Raw genomic sequence first — 18,154 nt, 5'->3', positions numbered from 1 at the left:
TTTTGATCAAATTAAACTGTGATATAATATTAAATCATGATTGTAAGAAAGAGTTGAATTGAGTGTGCTTTACTGCTGGTTAGCTGCTTCCTGTGGATGGTTGAGCAGGTTGTGCACTGTACACCCATACCTAATGACCTTGCATCCACACCGATGACCTCTTTTTGTGGCAGTGAAGTCTCCACCCCAGCCTCCATCTCTTTCTGCTGCAACTCCTCATGCTCCATTGCAGGTGCTTCTCTGGCTTCCACTGCCTGTACTGTCCTTAGTTTAACTTACCCCATCTTGATTCTAACAATGCTTAATGAACTTTCCCTCTGTACTATTGCAACTTTGTTCTCCTGGAAGTATTGGTCTAAAGCATCCACTATAGGTTTTGAAACGCATCAAAGAGAAAAATGAGAATGCCCATCACAAAGCAGCCAGCATGTGAGATGTGGGATGCATGCACATAGCTGGATTAACATGCACTACACCAGAAGGTAAATCCTTTTCTCTGTTCATTCAGACAAGTCATTTGGTTCTTTACAGGTGCTCACTCATTTCTTATCACTTATGTTTATTATGCCTCCTGCTATAGTTTGCCTTTTTTCCTTACTATCTTTCCATTGGACACAAATCATGGTTCTTCATGAAAACCAAAGACTACTATTTATAAAGGCCTTTCAGGTGAAATTGTTTCATTTCTTAGAACATTCCTATAAGGTACCAATTTATATCCCACTTGTGTCCTTCTTGGTTTTGTTTCTTTGTTTTTCCTATCATTTGTTAGATCTTGATTAACTTAATAAAACATCAGTGAGAAAGGTTTAGATATATCTTTTTTTTCCTCAGCTTCCTGACCTAGGATATTTCTGACTTATTTTCAAAGCCCTTTCTAGGTTGTTTCTAAAAGGTTTTCAATTCAATATAATGCAATTAGCTGTTTCCCTGGTGTTATTTTTTAAAAGAATGGCAGGTATAAATCTTGAAGTCCATCACCATCAATGCTGTCATTTCTATCCATTTGTCTAATTGCTATTGACCATGGAAAAGTAGTTTTTGATTGAGGCACAATGTAAAGTAATATTGATTATAGTAAATGAACTTTTCTGCAGTTGCTGAATCAATTAGGGAAAAAATATCTAGAGTTGCTTCTAATGTAATGAAGTCCAATTTTCATGTCACTGACTCGTAGCCCTTGTTCCTTGCTTGGTTTAGGCCTAGATATTTAAAATAAATCCCTTCTTTTGTTTAATATAAAAATCCCATTGCTCTAAGCAGAAGGATAGTAAAAATAAGTCTGTACTCCGGCTGTTCAAATAGAACAGAAGGAAATGAGAACAAAACCAGATTTTACTTTTAATCCTTCAGATAAGAAGCTTTTCTGCATGCATTTTATATCAAAGCAATATACATTGTATTCTAGGTTAACAATCAAGAAATCCATATCAAGAAGAAATCAGCAGTTTTCAGCTGCTATCACACGGGAAGGAGGCTCAGCTCTGATTTTTCTGAGATGACTGATAATGATAGCATTGTAGGTGGATGAAGCACCTTTCACCCTGAAATGCTTTATAGAAATCACTCATGTCAGCTGTGACTACTGATGCTTAGGCCTCTAGGGACTTATATGCAGGAACAGAAATGCCACATGGAGGGAAAATGGAGAGAGAAAAAAGAAAAGACTACAGTACAGGTATAACCTTATGGCTAAAGACCCATTGAGGAGCAGGGAGGAACTCTTCAGGTATACAGTACTCTCAAGATCTGAAGATGGGGGTCTGAAGGTGCACAACCTTGTGATCTGTTGTTTTAACATAACTATTGAAATTCATGCTAGCCTTTGATCTTGGGGCCTCAGTGTCTCTGGGGTGTAAAAGTTAGCAGGCTCAAATGTAACATTAGAATAGCTGTTATTCCATGTAATTGTTATTGAATTTTCATAGCAATCTCTGCTGCGTCACAAATGGGTGGGACTATTTCCGTGCATTTGGGTGCTCAATGTCTAGCAAATCTGTGTATCATTATTACCTAAAATTCATAGCTCACCTTTAATAAGGCATTGCAACTTACAATGTTATATCATATGTTTTTTCATTTGCACCCTCACCTTTCATATGTGATAGGAAGGAATATTTTTGTAGTTGTTTTGTTTTTGTGTCATAGAAGGAGATATTAAGGCTTTCAGAATTTAATAGACTTGTACAAAACTATGAAGGCACAACTGATTATCTAACAACAGATCCACTAATGTCTTCCTCTAGACAATATTACTAAATGATGATTGAGGTTCCATTTTTTTAAAATTTGTCATGAAAATATTCCCTAATAAAACCTTCCACTCCTATGCCAATGATTCTGGAACCCCTAATCCACTAAATAGCCCTTCTTTGTGAATACACATTTTCTTGGCAATCTATATATCTATGACTGTAGTCACTTCATTTGTTTTAGAGTTTAGAGGGTGTTTTTAGAGTTAAAATTTACTTTGTATAATTTGAGTGATTCATACTGGTGTTTATGATCAGCTTTTTCTTATGCCAACATTAGCTTGATATGCTTTTAGAAAAAAATACTGAATATGTCTGTTTTATAGATTGCTCAATGAATTTCATTCTTCTGGTTCCCAGACTAAAAGGACTGAACATATTCATTACAAAACTTGATTGCTACTAATTTATTGTAAGATAATAATTAGTGTAATTATATTATACTCCTGAATAAATCAACTACTCATCTCTCACCCTGCCTTCCTGAAAATATAATACTTGCCATGGTTCTAATATGAGAGTGATCAAGACTTTTGCCAAGGTAATAAATAATGTAATCTTGAGCATATGCAGAAAAGGAATTAAAATGAAAATTTTCCACTCACCCCTTATATATGGCTCTATAGCATTCTTAAGAATGTTAAATCATGATTCTAAGGAACGGTTTTATTTAGTGTGCTTTACTTCTGGGGGGCTGCCTCCTGAGAATGGTTGAGCAGGTTCGGCACTGTGCTCCCATATGTAATGACGTTGCATCCACACTGATGACAATAATTATTTCATTCAAACATTAAGTGCTTATTTTGTCCCTTTTTCTAAAAGATAGGAACATCATTAAACGAGATGGCCTAGGTGTCTGCTTTCATAGAACAAATATTTCAGCATATGTGTGTGTATTGTGCATGTGTGTCAGAGGGATGTAAATAAACAAGAAAATATATCAGTTATTTATGTGATATGAATAAAATAAAATGGAATGATGTGTAAGTGATTCAAGGGCTCTTTTAGACTAAGTGGTCAGGAATTGTATTCCTGAAAATGTGACATTTAAGCTAAGATCTGAACAATAAGAAGTATACAACCAAGCAATGTTCTGAAAGGAGTATTTTAGGTAGAAGAAACAGAAAGTCCCAAGGCTGTATGAAGAGAACATGTGTGACTGGAGTTTAGTAAACAAAGGAAAAGTGATACTAGATAAAGTCATAGAAGTAAAGAGATAAAGAGCAGGTTGTGTAGTAACTAACTAACAAGAGTAAAGCATTAAGGTTTTATTTTAAACTCCATATAAAGGGATAGGAGTGTTTTGAGCAGTGGAATGACATGATCTGACAGATGTTTTTTAAAAGATGCTCTGGTTGTAGAGTGTCAAATAGAGGATACCCAGCAGGAATACCAGTTAGTAGTTGCTTCTGTTTTCCAAGTGAGAAATAAAGATGGTGTGGTTGAGGATGCTCTTCATGGCTGTGGTCAGGATATATTTTGAAGGTACAGACAATATAATATGCTAATATCCTACAAATAGGATAGATATTTTATATGTAAGAAAGTAAGGCATTAAAACCAACCCTTGTGTTTTTATCTTTTTATCTTTTTCTTTGTTTCTTTTTTTTTTTTGAGACAGAGTCTTGCTCTGTCGCCCAGGCTGGAGTGCAATGGCACGATCACGGCTCACCACCACAACCTCCACCTCCTGGGTTCAAGCAATTCTCCTGCCTCAACCCCCCAAGTAGCTGGGACTACAGGCAAGTGCCACCACACTTGGCTAATTTTTGTATTTTTAGTAGAGGCGAGATTTCTCCATGTTGGCCAGTCTCAAACTCCTGACCTCAAATGATCCACCTGCCTCAGCCTCCCAAAGTGCTGGGATTACAGGCGTGAACCACTGCGCCCAGCACCCTGTGTTTTCATCTTAAGAACCTAAAAAAACTTTGTTGTCATTTACTGACATGGAAAAGTCCACTGTAGAAGCAGGTTTGTGGTGTTGAATGGAGAGAATAAAGAGTTATTTTCTAGATACACTAAGCTTAATATGCTGTTTTTAGATACATACTCAAATGAGTTGCTGAGTAAGCTGTTTGATAAACATATCTGGGGCTCAAGGGGTGATTGCGGCTACAATTAAATTTTTTTCAATATTTGAAAATTCAACAGAAACTTATTGAACATCTATTGAGGTCAGCCACTATGCTAGTAATTAAAACACAGAGGCAGAAATATCTATTCTTAGTCTGATTGTAGTACCAACAGAAAATCTGAACACAATATTTGTGTTATGATATAGATACGTAAAGGATGCTATGGGTATCATGAAGTTTAGAAGAGGTCATGAGTGAACTGAGTCTTTAGAAAAAAGTGAGAGTTAGCCAGTTGAAGCAGGCAAGTTAAAAATATTTTATGTGCAATCACATGGAGGTAAATGAGAGCTTAACTTTACCATGTGATTTTAATATAGGTGACTTGTGGTAAGGCCTTGTACATTACATTACACTGTTTACATTTTCTTTTAAAGCTAATGGGAAGCAGGGAAGGATTACAATCAGATTTTGTTTTTAGAAAGAATTCTCTAAAAGCAGCTTGGAGAATAGATTAGAAGGAGGATAGTACTGAAGACTGGTTAATCATTGCATTCATTTTCTGTTAATGGATGAGAAATAACTACTAATGCACAAGGGACTTAAACAAAACCCATGTATTAGCTCACGGTTCTGCAAGTAAGAAACTGCAGTGGGTTTGGCTGGTGTATTAGTCTGTTTTCATGCTGCCAATAAAGATATACCCAAAACTGAGCAATTTACAAAAGAAAGAGGTTTAATTGGACTCACAGCTCCACATATCTGGGGAGGCCTCACAATCATGGCGGAAGACAAAGAGGAGCAAGTCACATCTTACATGGATGGCAGCAGGCAAAAAAAGAACTTGTGTAGGGAAACTCCACCTTATAAAACCATCAGATCTCATGAGACTATCATGAGAACAGCACAGGAAAGTTCTGCCCCCATGATTCAATTACCTCCCACAACACGTGGGAATTCAAGATAAGATTTGGGTGGGAACACTGACAAAACCGTATCAGCTGGATTCACTGTTTAAGGTCCCACAAGGTTGACAGCAAGGTTTGACTGGGACATACTTTTATCTGGAAACTCTGAGACTATCCTAAGCTGCACCTCACTGACGAGCATCATCAGAAGCTTAACACCATGGAAGGAAAAGCTATGCCACTAAAATAATGAGTCATGAAAAAATAAATAGGCAAACAACAATAATAAGCCCCAGGTGAGAGGCAATACCCAGAGTTGTCAAAATAATATATTTTAGGCAGGGTGTGGCGGCTTACTCTTATAATCCTAGCACTTTGGGAGGCTGAAGCAGGTTGATCACAGGTGGATCATCTGAGATCAGAAGTTTGAGAACAGCCTCACCAACATGGTGAAACCCCATCTCTATTAAAAATACAAAAATTAGCCAGCCATGGTGGTGGGCACCTGTAATCTCAGCTACTCAGGAGGCTGAGGTGGGAGAATTGCTTCAACCCAGGAGGCAAAGATTGCAGTGAGCCGAGATCCACCACTGCACTCCAGCCTGGGTGACAGAGCGAGGCTCCCTCAAAAACATACACACACACACTCCAAAAATATATATATAGTCCAGTTTCCAAAAACAAAAAATTATGAGCTACACAAATATAAAAATATGACCCATATACTAGAACAAAAAAAGCATGCAACAGAAACTGCCTATAAGAGTGACCAGAAGTTGGATTTAAGAGAAAAAAGACAACAAAAGTAGCCATTATAAATATGTTTAAATAACTAAAGGAAACCATTATTGAACAAGTAAAGAAGATATAATAGGTGGGAGTAAAGTTGTATTAGGCTGAGGAAATGACTCCAGATGGCAACTTTAAAATCCACAAGAAGTAATGAAGATAATTAGAAATCTTAAATAAGAATGTGAACATTCTTATTTAAGTTCTTTTTTTCTTACTTTCTTTCCTCCTCTCAGCTTCTTTGAGACATAAAATTATACACAGTAATAATCATAACAATATATTGTTGGATCTGTACCATTATTAGATATAATGTGTGTAACAGTAATACCACAGAAATAAGAAATATAAATAGAAATATACAGGAATAATGTTTATATGTCTTAATGAAAATAAGGTAGTGTAAACCTGAAGCTGGTTCTGGTAAGTTATGATGTATGTGGGAAGCTGCAGAATAGCCACAAAGAAGCTACTTAAAAAAAAAAAAAGAGCAAATTACTAAAGAAATTTAGTGCCTTATTAGAAAATATTTGCTTAAGGAAAAGGAAAGCAATGAGAGAAGAGGAACAAAATAGATATGAGAGACATGTAAAGCAATAATTAAAATGGCAGGTGTAAATCAAATTATGTAAAAAATAACAAGTGTGAATGGATTAAACAATCCAATTAAAAGGCAGAGTTCATCAGATTTGATTTAAAAAAACTATATACTATTTACAAGAGACACACTTTAGATTCAAAGATAAAAGTAAAAGGTTAGAAAAAATTTTATCATGCAAAAAGTAATTACAGATAGCTATAGCAACTATAGTAGTATAAATCAAAATAGACTTCAAAACAAAAAGTTACTAGAGATAAAAAGGGGACTTTTATAAGGATAAAAGGATAAATTGATCAGGAAGGTATAACAATTGAAAACATGCATGTATTGAAGAACAAATAATCAAAATATATAAAGAAAATACCTTACCAAAGTGAAGAGAAAAAGGGGAAATTTACCATAATATTTAGAGCTTTTAATACCTTACTTTCATTAATGGACAGAACAACTGGCCTAAATATCAACAAGGAAATTGAAGATTAAAATAGCAACATAAATTTATTACACTTAATGATGTCTTTAGAACACTCTACCCAATAAAAATCAGAAAAGGAAAAGAAGGAACAAAACAAAGAAAAAGCGCAATAAATTTAAAATAATAGTAATAATACAAAGTGTGTTCTCCATTCACAGCATAATGAAATTAGAAATCAATAACAGAAAAAGATTTGGGGAACTCACAAATAATGTGGAAATTAAACAACAGACTCCTAAATAACCAATGGGTCAAAGAAAAAAGTCAAAAAGGAAATCAAAATACTCTGAATGAAAATAAAGACTGAACACATCAAAATGTGTAGAGTGTAGCTAAATAGGTGCTTAGAGGTAAATTTACAGTTCTACATGCCTTTCCTAAGAAAGAGGAAAGATTTCAAATTAATAACCCAAACTTCAACTTCAAGACACTAGAAAAAGAGGAGCAAACAAACCCTTCAGCAAGCAAAAAGAAGGAAATAATAAGAACTAATGTGGAAATGAAGTGAAGAATATTAAAAATAAAATAGATAAAATCAGCGAATTCACACTCTTGTTCTTTGAAGAAATGAACAAAATGGACAAACCTTGAGAAGGGGGAGGTAGGGGGAGGTGGGGAGATAAAACAACATGTAAAACTAATGGAATTATAAATTCATAAATGTAAGATGGGACATTATCACAAACTATATACAAATAAAAGGAATAATAAAGCAATATTTTGAACAACTGCATGCCAATAAATTAGATGACTTAGATGAAATACACAAGTACCACAAAATAAACAAACTATTCAAAGTGACTTTTGAAGAAGTAGACAATATAGAATATAGATGACACAGAATGTAGGATAGACCAAGAACAAGTAATCAAAAGCTGCCAACAAAGAAAAGCTCTGGACTTAGATGGCTTCACTCGTGAACATTTAAAGAATTAAAATCAATTCTTCACAAACTTTTCCAAGAATGTAAGAGGAGAAACACTTCTCAACTCATTCTATGAAGTCAGTATTACTCTGATACCAAAACCAGAGAAAAACAAACATCTAAAGAAAAAAAAAAGCTACAGACCACCATTGTTTATAAATATGAACACAAAATATACTCAAGTAAATATAGTCCAACTAATTCCAGAAACATATAAAACAATTATTCACCCTGACAAAGTGGGATTTATCCCTGGATTGCAAAGTAGATTTAACATTCAAAAATCAATTAATGTAATACACTATAACAACAGAATAAAGAACAGACACAATATGATCATCTTAATAGACATAATAATAAATTTAATAACATGCAATACAATTTTATGATCAAAACACTCAACGTATTATAAATTAAAGGGAACTTCCTCAACCTGATAAAAGTCATCTAAGAAAAACTCACAGACGACATTATACTTAATGGTGAAAGACTGAATGCTTTCTCCCCAAAATCAGATGACATAATCTTGTATGCAGAAAAATCTTAAGGAACGCACCACAAATATATTAGAACAAATAAACAAGTTCATCAAGATTGCGGTGTACAAAATCAGTATGTGAAAATCAATTGTGTATTTATACATATGCAATGATCAATCTGGAAACGGAATTGAGAAAACAATACAATAAAATGCTTAGGGATAAATTTAATGAAAAAAGTGCAAACTTACTCTAAAACTACAAAACATTTTTTAAAGAAATTAAAGAAGATCTAAAAAAAAAGAAAATATTCCATGTTCATGATGGAAAGACTCCATATTGTCAAAATAGAAGATTTCACATTGTCAAAATGGCAATACTTCTCATACTGACCTACTTATTCAATGAGATCTCTGTCAAAACGAGATATATGATAAAAATGTTCTAAATTTTATTGAGATAATGGTGATATAACTCTGTATGTTAAAAAAATTGAATTATCCACTTTACATGAGTAAGCTGTATGGCATGTTAATTATATCTGAATGAAGCTATTAAAAATACAATGAAAACTTAACAAAGAAGGGGGGGAAGAGTTAACACTGATTCCCATAAATTTTTAGTTCTAATATTTAAAATTATACAGAAATTTACATTTTAAAAATAATAAACTGTAAAAAATAGCAAAACAGCAGCAATTTGATTATGCTGTTCCTTCTCTTACAATGTTGCTTTGAACATGTCCACTATTTTGATATTCTATTTTGAACGACCTCCAGGTTGTCACACTGAAGAGATGGTGTTCCTAAGTGAATTTATGGCCCAGGATGGAGTGTTTCTCTCTCTTCCCTTGTCCTAGACAGTCTTCTTCTAAAGATACAGTCAAATAGCTCGGTAAATCCTGCTTTCCTCTCTAAATGCTCACAGAGCACTGTTTCATTGGTGAGTTCTAAACTGTGGAGTGGAATGGGTATCAAACTCACTTTTAATAATTTCAACAACTTACCTTTTTCTACTCCTTGAAATTGCATTATCTCAATTTCATTCTTTCCCAATCATAAAGCTGCATTTTCAAAGTTTCCTGCTCATATTTTAGGGATCTCAGTACTTTGAGCTCAGCTCCTTACTTCTCTTAGACTTCAATTTCCCCTTAACGATGTTTCTTTATCTATCTGTCTGTCTATGTATCTATCTATCTACCTATCTACCATCTATCTATCTATCTATCTGTCTGTCTATCTAAAGAGGGGTTGACAAATTTGTCCAGATAGCTTTCATTCATTATCACTGTGTCTTCAATACCAAGCTAAAGATCTGTTATCTTTTCCTTTAGAAAATGTCTTTCAAAACCTCTTTTTTTAAAGTTGAATTTAACTTTATTTTATTTTATTTTATTTTATTTTTTGAGACAGGGTCTTGCCCTGTTGCCCAGGCTGGAATGCAGTGCTTGATCATAGCTCACAGCAGCCTCAAACTCCTGAGCTCAAGCTATCCTCCTGTTTCAGCCTCTCGAGTAGCTAGGACTACAGGTGTGTGCCTCTAGGCCTGGCTAACTTTTTCAAAATTTTTAAATTTCTAATTTTGGTGGGTACACAGTAGATGTATATATTTACTGGGTATATGAGATGTTTTGATATAGGCATGCGATGTGAAATAATCAGATCATGGAGAATAGGGTATCTATCTCTCCAAGCATTTATCCTTTGTGTTACAAACAATTCAATTACTGGCTAATTATATTCTTTTTTGTAGAGACAAGGTCTTACTTTGTCGCCCAGGCTGGTCTTGAACTCCTTTGCTCAAGCAATCCCCCTGCTTTGGTCTTCCAAAGTGCTGGGGTTACAGGCATGAGGCACTGCGCCCAGCATTAGCTTTTTTTTTTTTTAATATTAATTCATGGGGTGCCCTTTCTATTATATACCATTTTAATAATAATAAATTATTTCTAGCATATTATTTTGAAAACTGTATTTCTCCAAAAAGTTTCTGTGTGATTTCCTCCTTTTTTTGTGGTCTAAGATCTGAATTTTATCAGACTAGCTTGTTTCCCAGCAAGTCACTGTTTTACTCATCTTTGGCTATGTAATGAGTAATGAAAATACTAGCTGATACTTATTTAAAGTTTACTATGTGTCAACTTCTTTCCGTCAGTTTGATATGGATTATCATATTTAACCATTACAACAACCATATGCAGGAGGTATCCTCTTTAGATGAGGAAACCAAAGCACAGAGGATGCATAACTTGCTTAATCTTATGTGGCAGGAGAGTGGTAGAGTTAGAATTGAATTCTGAAAGTCTGACCTTAGAGATTGTTATCTTGATCATTATTATAGATGTTGTCTCCCTTCAGCCCCCTGACCTCTGTCCTTGGTTCCCGGGTGTCCCAGGAGTTTTGTGAATTTTTTTGCCTGCTTGATTTTTTTGTATGTGCACGGGATCAAGTACCTTCTTTTCTTAGTATCCATTGCACCAGATGACGTTTTGCGTCTGCTCCATCCTCATCACACAAGCCTTCTCTAGGATATGTTAAAACAAATATAGATGAGGTTTAGAGGTAGAAAGATTTGGTGTGTATATGTTTTATACCACTTGTTTTGTTATGTAGGTGTCAGTTAAGTTTTGAAAGGTAAGCTGAATACCGTGGGAAAGAATATTTCCAGTAAAAGGAGCAGCCCATGCAAAGGCGTTGCTAGTGGTTTGGTAGGTAGGAGGGCAGGGCACCTGGGAGGTGGGCCAAAGTGAGGCTAGAGAGGAGGAAGTAGAGGGGAGAAAGATCATGATAGGGTGGTAAGTTATGTGAAAGAGTTTATGATGTTGGCCTGGCGCAATGGCTCACGGCTGTAATCCCAGCACTTTGGGAGGCCGAGGAGGGTGGATCACGAGGTCAAGAGATCAAGACCATCCTGGCCAACACAGTGAAATCCCGTCTCTACTAAAAATACAAAAATTAGCTGGGCTTGGTGGCACGTGCCTGTAGTCCCAGGTACTCGGGAGGCTGAGGCAGGAGAATCGCTTGAACCCAGGAAGCAGAGGTTGCAGTGAGCTGAGATTGTGCCACTGCACTCCAGCCTGGGGACAGAACAAGACTCTGTCTCAAAAAAAAAGAGTTTGTGGTGTTATCTTTAAGTTTTTGTCAGGGGAATAATCAAATCATATTAAAATTTTAGAATTTAAATTTAAAATCAAATAATAAAAACTATGCTACTTTAATTTTTGTGTAAAAAGATATGCAGCAAATGTGGCTAAATGTTACTGTTTTTTAGTATTTGTTTGCTAGCAAAAATAACCATTTATAATTAAATATATGAATTAATATTACATATATTTTAATAGTTTATAATGGAAATAGTAATAATAATAAGCAACGCCATGGTGGAAGTGAGGGGGAAAATTGTGAATCTAAAGCAAAGAAGAGGCTAGAATAGAGAGAGATCTTGGTAATAAGAGGGAAAGGAAGGAAGGAAGGAGAGAAAGAGAGGAAGAAAGAGAGAGAAGGTAGGAGGAAGAAAGGAAAAAGGAAGAAATGAAAGAAGAAGAAAGGAAGGAAGGAAAGTAGGAAGGAAGGAAGGAAGGAAGGAAGGAAGGAAGGAAGGAAGGAAGGAAGGAAGGAAACAAAGAAGGGTGTTTAAAGAGAAAAATAAAATGAGATGTCAAATATTCAGATGAGTATGTATGGGTTAAAGGTCAAAGTTGGCATCTTTCTCATTTAGAATCTAAATTTTAGGTAGTAGCTAAAGATGTGGGAGTGTATGATATGGCTAAGGAAGACAGTGTAGAATAAGAGGAGGAAAGGGAGCACAAAGTGTCTAACTGTGGAAAATATCACATTTAAGGGGCAAGAAGAAGCAGACATGCTCAGCTTAGAGTATTTGAGAAGGGTTTTTGTTTGTTTGTTTGTTTGTTGCTGTTTTTTGCTTTTGCCATGACTGTATTGTTGACCTAATTGTGGGGGTGAAGACCTTCTACCTGTACCTTAAACCATCCAGCCTCTTGGTGGTGAGCCAAAATGTGTTCTCTCAAGTATACCTGAGTTATGTGCTGTTTCCTTTCAACCTGGAGGCCGACCCAAATTGTGTCTGAAAGTGACCCCGCACTTGTTTATTGTCTGTTCTATATTACTCATCCCTGATCTTTAAGATATAATAAGTTTCATTGAAATAAGGTACAATTCCAGGATTCTTTTTTATTCATCATTCCAATATATTTGCCCATTTTCCTGCCTCCATTATAGTTATATTAAATAAAGTCTGAAGATTTTTTAGTCGATTACTGGGAAGAATTCATCTACTTGCTTCTATTTGCTTAGGGTTAGAACTTCTTGATTGCAATATGAAGATTGATAAAGTGACAAGCAACTTTGTCTACTACACTATATTGTTGTTGACTGCAGCAATATAAAAACTGAAATTAAAAATCATGCTGTTAACCTTCATTTGAGTCCTCCCAGTTATTCCAGACATAAATCAGGTAAGTGAACTTGGAGTGTCCTTGACATTGTTTACTGGTGACCTTAGTACTGAGCATAAAGCTCAGTACTGCAGGAGCACTGCAGCCACATTGGTCTCTTTGTGGTTTAACTCACTTTGTATTTATTGTCAGCACTGCACAACTGCCAGGTTGTTTCATTCGTTAATTGTTCTATAAAGTTATTGTCACTATTGCTTTCTATAAACTTGTTAATTGTTGAATGTATATAGACCATCTTTCAACAGTTAGTATAAGGTCTTCTTTAGGGGTGAAAGCATGTTTTATACACCTCTTGAATGTTGCAGTTTTTGGCATATTGCCGAATACAGGCAAAGTACTCAATAAAACCTTTTGATTTATCAATTAATGTACTGATTACTTACTATCATTCTTATAAAACCATGGTAGGTAAAATAGAAATACTAATGATGCCTTTGCCTTTTATATGATTGTTGTGAGGATCAAATCAGGTATGAGAGGGGAAATTACTCCACTAATATTATGAAGACCTATTAGGTCATTAACATAAATTCAGCTGAAATTGTTCTTTATTTTATAGGATATGCTTTTTTTGCCTCCTGCTTTGGAATTTCATCAAAACAAAGAAAACAAACCAATCCTGAATATACCCTGAATGGTTTGACTCTAGTTAGAGATTTTTAAAGTTTTGCTCCAGACCTTGGCTGACTCCAATTCTAAAGACAACTGAGCAGGTGAGTTAGGAAATTCTTATGCAACTTATAAAATAGAGACCCCAGACGGTTTTTTGGCATAATAGAATAGAATAGAATAGAATAGAAAAATACTTTTGATGTGTTGTCAGGGTTTAATCCCTTCCTCTTCGTCACCATTAAGGAAGAGAAATACTCCTCTAAGATCAAAGCGAAGATTTTGACCTGTATTTCCCAAACACTGTGCAGAGGTATTCAATACCATGTCATGGCACCTTCCTTTCAATGACATATCTTTGTGAAGTTCAGTTTGTAGCAGGTATGATAAAAAGCAAATATGAGATGAAAATTGGGGTGGAACAGGAAATGAAGATGGCTATATGCAATCTTATTCTAAGGTTTGAGAAGTCGTGCGGTGCCTAACAATGCTCACATGCCAACCCCAAATAGACTAGTGCCCCCTTATCCATAGGTAATACATTTCAAGACCCCCGATGGATGCCTGAAATCGCGGACAGTACGAAACCATATACATACTGTGTTTTTTCCTATACATACATATCTCCAGTAAAGTTTGATTTATAAGTTAGGCACAGTAAGAGATTAGAAACAGTAACTAATGATAAGTTAGAACAATTATGACAACATACTGTAATGCAAATTATGTGAATGTTTTCTCCTCTTTCTCTCAAAATACTGTAATGTTTTTAGATCATAGCTGATGGCGTTAACTGAAACTGCAGAAAGTGTAACTGTGGATAAGAGGTGACTACAGTTTTGGGGATAAGAATGAAATAAGAATATATTTTTATTTTACGTATTATATTTTTGGAGTGCTAATAAGTTGTTAAGACATAAATACTTGCTAAGGTGTTTGGATCTACTTTAATAAACTGAACTGTTAGGTCTTTATTTTTGCCCAAGTATGCTATAAAAAATTATTGAGACATTGTGAGCACTGAAGATAAAGAAAGTTTGGGAGCTACTCGCTTAGTGCAATGAAATATGTTTGATTTTCCATAAGCCAAATATTTTATATCTGCTTAATTTTTATGTCAATTCCTTTACTCTCCTATGACAGTTTTAAGAGTTTTCTTGTATAATCTATCTAAATAAAATGTATTTTTCTCATAGGGCACCCAGGAGAGGTTCTGATATACGAGTGTCACCCTTTGGATTAAGAAAGTCACTTCACCACTGTTGGCCTTGATCTCTCCACATCTGTGAAATAATAGTGTGGATTATTTGATATTCCCAGTCTCTTTCCAATCTAGAATTCCATAATACTATAAACTTAGAAGATTCTTATAATATAATGAGAAGGCCATCAGATGGTGGAATCAAGAGAGTTCTCCACCCATTGTTAATTGAAGAGAGAATTCGCGTTCTGTCTGGAAGCAATGGCCTACACTTTTGACGTCTGATATGCTGCACTGATGTGGGCATTGTCCAAAGTAAAGGGTACCAGAGAAAGACCCTGGATCAATAGGTGTCAACGCTCATGGTACATGAGACAGGGATGTCTGAGCATTGTGGAGCAGGCAATTCTTCAGACTTTATAATTTTGCTTGGGTCTTGGAGTTGGAGGAAGGATGGTGTAGAAGAGAACGTGCTACCATATTTTTGATAGCAATGTACTTAGAGCTCAGTCCTGTTCTTTCAAATGTCCTAAAACTCATGTCATATTTGTAAAGAAAAAGTTCACAACCATTTTCTTTTGCTCCTCTTCAGGGAGGTTTATAACGTAGCTAAATTGTGAATGCAGGCAGAATCATCTCGTTGGATATTTATGGTGATATAAGGGTCCCTGACATAAATTTTCTAATATTGCAATAGCTGCTTTTATGTATAAATAACTCTTAATTACAGTTTAAGAATACTTTTGTCATCCTGTTGATGCTCATTCAAGCAATATCAAATGCTTTTGCAGTAGATTTAAAAACAAAATCAAAACTCAGCCTATTTGCAGTTTACATTTTCCTTACACCCATCACCCACTTTTGCTCTTCTATGCTGTGAGTAGTGCTCTCATGCCGTCTGTTTATTGTCTTAATATCTGTCACTTCCTCAACACTTTTATCCTTTTTGTCTTCATCTTTTGGTTCCTCTGATTTTTTTTTTTAAAGTAGTGTGTGAGTAGTGCTCGCATGCCTTCTGTGTACTGTCTTAATATCTGTCACTTCCTCAATACTTTTATCCTTTTTGTCTTCATCTTCTTGGTTCCTCTGATTTTTTTTTTTAATTCGCCATGCAGTTTCTCTCTGATGTTTTTCTCGCAGTACTTTTATAATCTGTAATGCATTTATTGTTCTTTGCAGAACCTTGTCGTTGCCATGTTCATTTGTTTTCCAATAATCTTTATTAGATCTTTTACTTTGTATTTTTTCAAGTCTTTTAAATCCCTTCTTATGCAAATTCTATTTTTTATTTAACTCGCTTAGCTTGCCTTGTCTCTGATCTTCCTTTGACAATTTTATTACAGTTTCTCTCATCATCTTTACACTTTTTTTATGTCTTTGAAATATGATCTTCCCACTTTTACTGTTTCTATGATACCACTCCTATGTCCCCTCTCCCATTCTTGGCCTTATAATTTAAAATAATTCATTATCTTACCTCATCTTTTTGCCTCTCCCCCTTCCTTTGTTTGGAATTGGTCCTTTACAAAAGAATTGGTTACCCAGAATGGCTTTCTTAGTTGTTTAAAGGAGGACCAAACTTATATTGCCAAATACCTAAAGCTTTACAAAAATCAAGGTCTGAGAGATGACAAATTGAGGGTCAGGGCTGAAGGGCAGCTATATGACTTGAAAGAAGAGGTTTAACTCAGGCAAAATTATATCATTTTGTAGGTTATATGTGCCATATACATTCCATAGTTTTCTAAATAAGCCCTCCAAAATACAGGTGATTTCTAGGTTCTTGGCATTTTTAAAATTTTTATCTTGCTCTGTCACTTTGGCTAAAGTGCAGTGGAGCAATGATACCTCACTGCAGCCTCGAACTCCTGGGCTCAACCTTCTGACTAGCTGGATTACAGCCCAGCTAATGTTTCCTACTTTGTACAGATGAGGTCACTATGTTGCCTAGACTGGTAACTCTTGACCTCAAACCATCCTACCACCTCAGCCTTCCACCCTCCCACGTGAACCTCCCAAATATCTGAGATTACAAACACAGGCCACAGAACCCAGCAGGTTCCTGGCATCTTTTATTTTCTCTCTCACCATTAGAAACTAAAGTCCAAATTTCTAAGTTAACGTAAGGCCTATAATTAGAGGGAAGACAGTCTTTTCCAACCTCTGAGCTAACTTGGGATGGGGAAAAAATGTAGTAGACACTTGCTACGTCTCTTTTTTCCTTTTTTAAAATATTTGCTTTTAAAGCTCGGCTGCTTCTTCAGAATGGGGTAAAATAAAAATAAAACTCGGCCGGGCGTGGTGGCTCACGCCTGTAATCCCAGCACTTTGGGAGGCCGAGGCAGGTGGATCACCAGAGGTCAGGAGTTCAAGAACATCCTGGCCAACATGGTGAAACCCCATCTCTACTAAAGATACAAAATTACCCAGGCATGGTGGCATGTGCCTGTAATCCCAGCTACTCGGGATGCTGAGGCAGGAGAATCGCTTGAACCTGGGAGGGGGATGTTGAAGTGAGCTGAGACTGCACCACTGCACTTCAGCCTGGGTGACAGAGCAAGACTGTCTCAAAAATAAATAAAAAAAAATAAATAAATAAAACCAATTAATCCCTTCTTGCAACAGGATGGTCCCAGAAGAAGGCATAATTGTTTGACAGTAATTGATTAGTGAGTATTCTCCTAGTAAGGCATTGCCAGTGTCCTTGCTATTTTTAGATGCTAAATATCAATTTAGTATACTGCTCTCTAGGATGAGAGGCTCAGCAGAGTGCTGAGCTCAGGAACTGATCCAGCTGCTATTGGATACGAGCATTGGGTAGACAGGACAGCAAATCTTAGCTGCTGATAGTAACGTAGCTACTGCTGAGTCTTCCCTCAAAACAAATGGCACGTTAGGCAGAGCATCCTGTTATGAGTCTGTTAACCTGAATCCCTGACTGAGTTACTGACCTGGGGCTGTAGTGTGACACCTGTCGTTTCTCTCTCTCCTTCTAAGTTTGCTCATGCAGAAGATGAATGGGTTGCACTCAGTGTTGTCTAAAAATTCCTTTCAGCTCCTTCTCCTTTGTCATAATGTTTCAAGTTCCATCATTAAACATTGATTTCTTCTGGTTTCTAAGGCTTTTACGTTTTCAAGGATTGCCATTAAAATGCGAACCTGAGGGGAGAAATAACATATTAGAGTGTTTTTAGCCCATATATTTGAGGAGGTTTTGAATGATCTCTTAAGGGGCAGGCCATTTGGGAATAAGGCATGGGTGATCCGCCAGGACAAAGGGGGCTAGGAGGATCAGGGAGGGACACAAATGGGGTGACAGAGGAGACAACAGAAAAAGAATAACTAAATGCTAGTTTCTTTTACATATATTTT

General features: G+C 35.9%; 1 long non-coding RNA gene across 1 annotated transcript in view; it reads right to left on the bottom strand.

The window, feature by feature from the left end:
- The window catches only part of LOC116461707 (uncharacterized), a 92,562-nt gene extending 74,627 nt beyond the window's left edge, over positions 1-17,935 (bottom strand). Inside the window, exon 1 of the long non-coding RNA XR_004246171.2 lies at positions 17,734-17,935. This is a non-coding gene — a long non-coding RNA (uncharacterized LOC116461707). The remainder of the gene's footprint in view (positions 1-17,733) is intronic.
- Between the last annotated feature and the right edge of the window lie 219 nt (positions 17,936-18,154).

Source organism: Hylobates moloch, unplaced genomic scaffold (assembly GCF_009828535.3).
Source record: "Hylobates moloch isolate HMO894 unplaced genomic scaffold, HMol_V3 SCAFFOLD_22, whole genome shotgun sequence".
Lineage (NCBI taxonomy): Eukaryota > Metazoa > Chordata > Mammalia > Primates > Hylobatidae > Hylobates > Hylobates moloch.
This window is presented reverse-complemented; position numbering and strand designations above follow the sequence as displayed.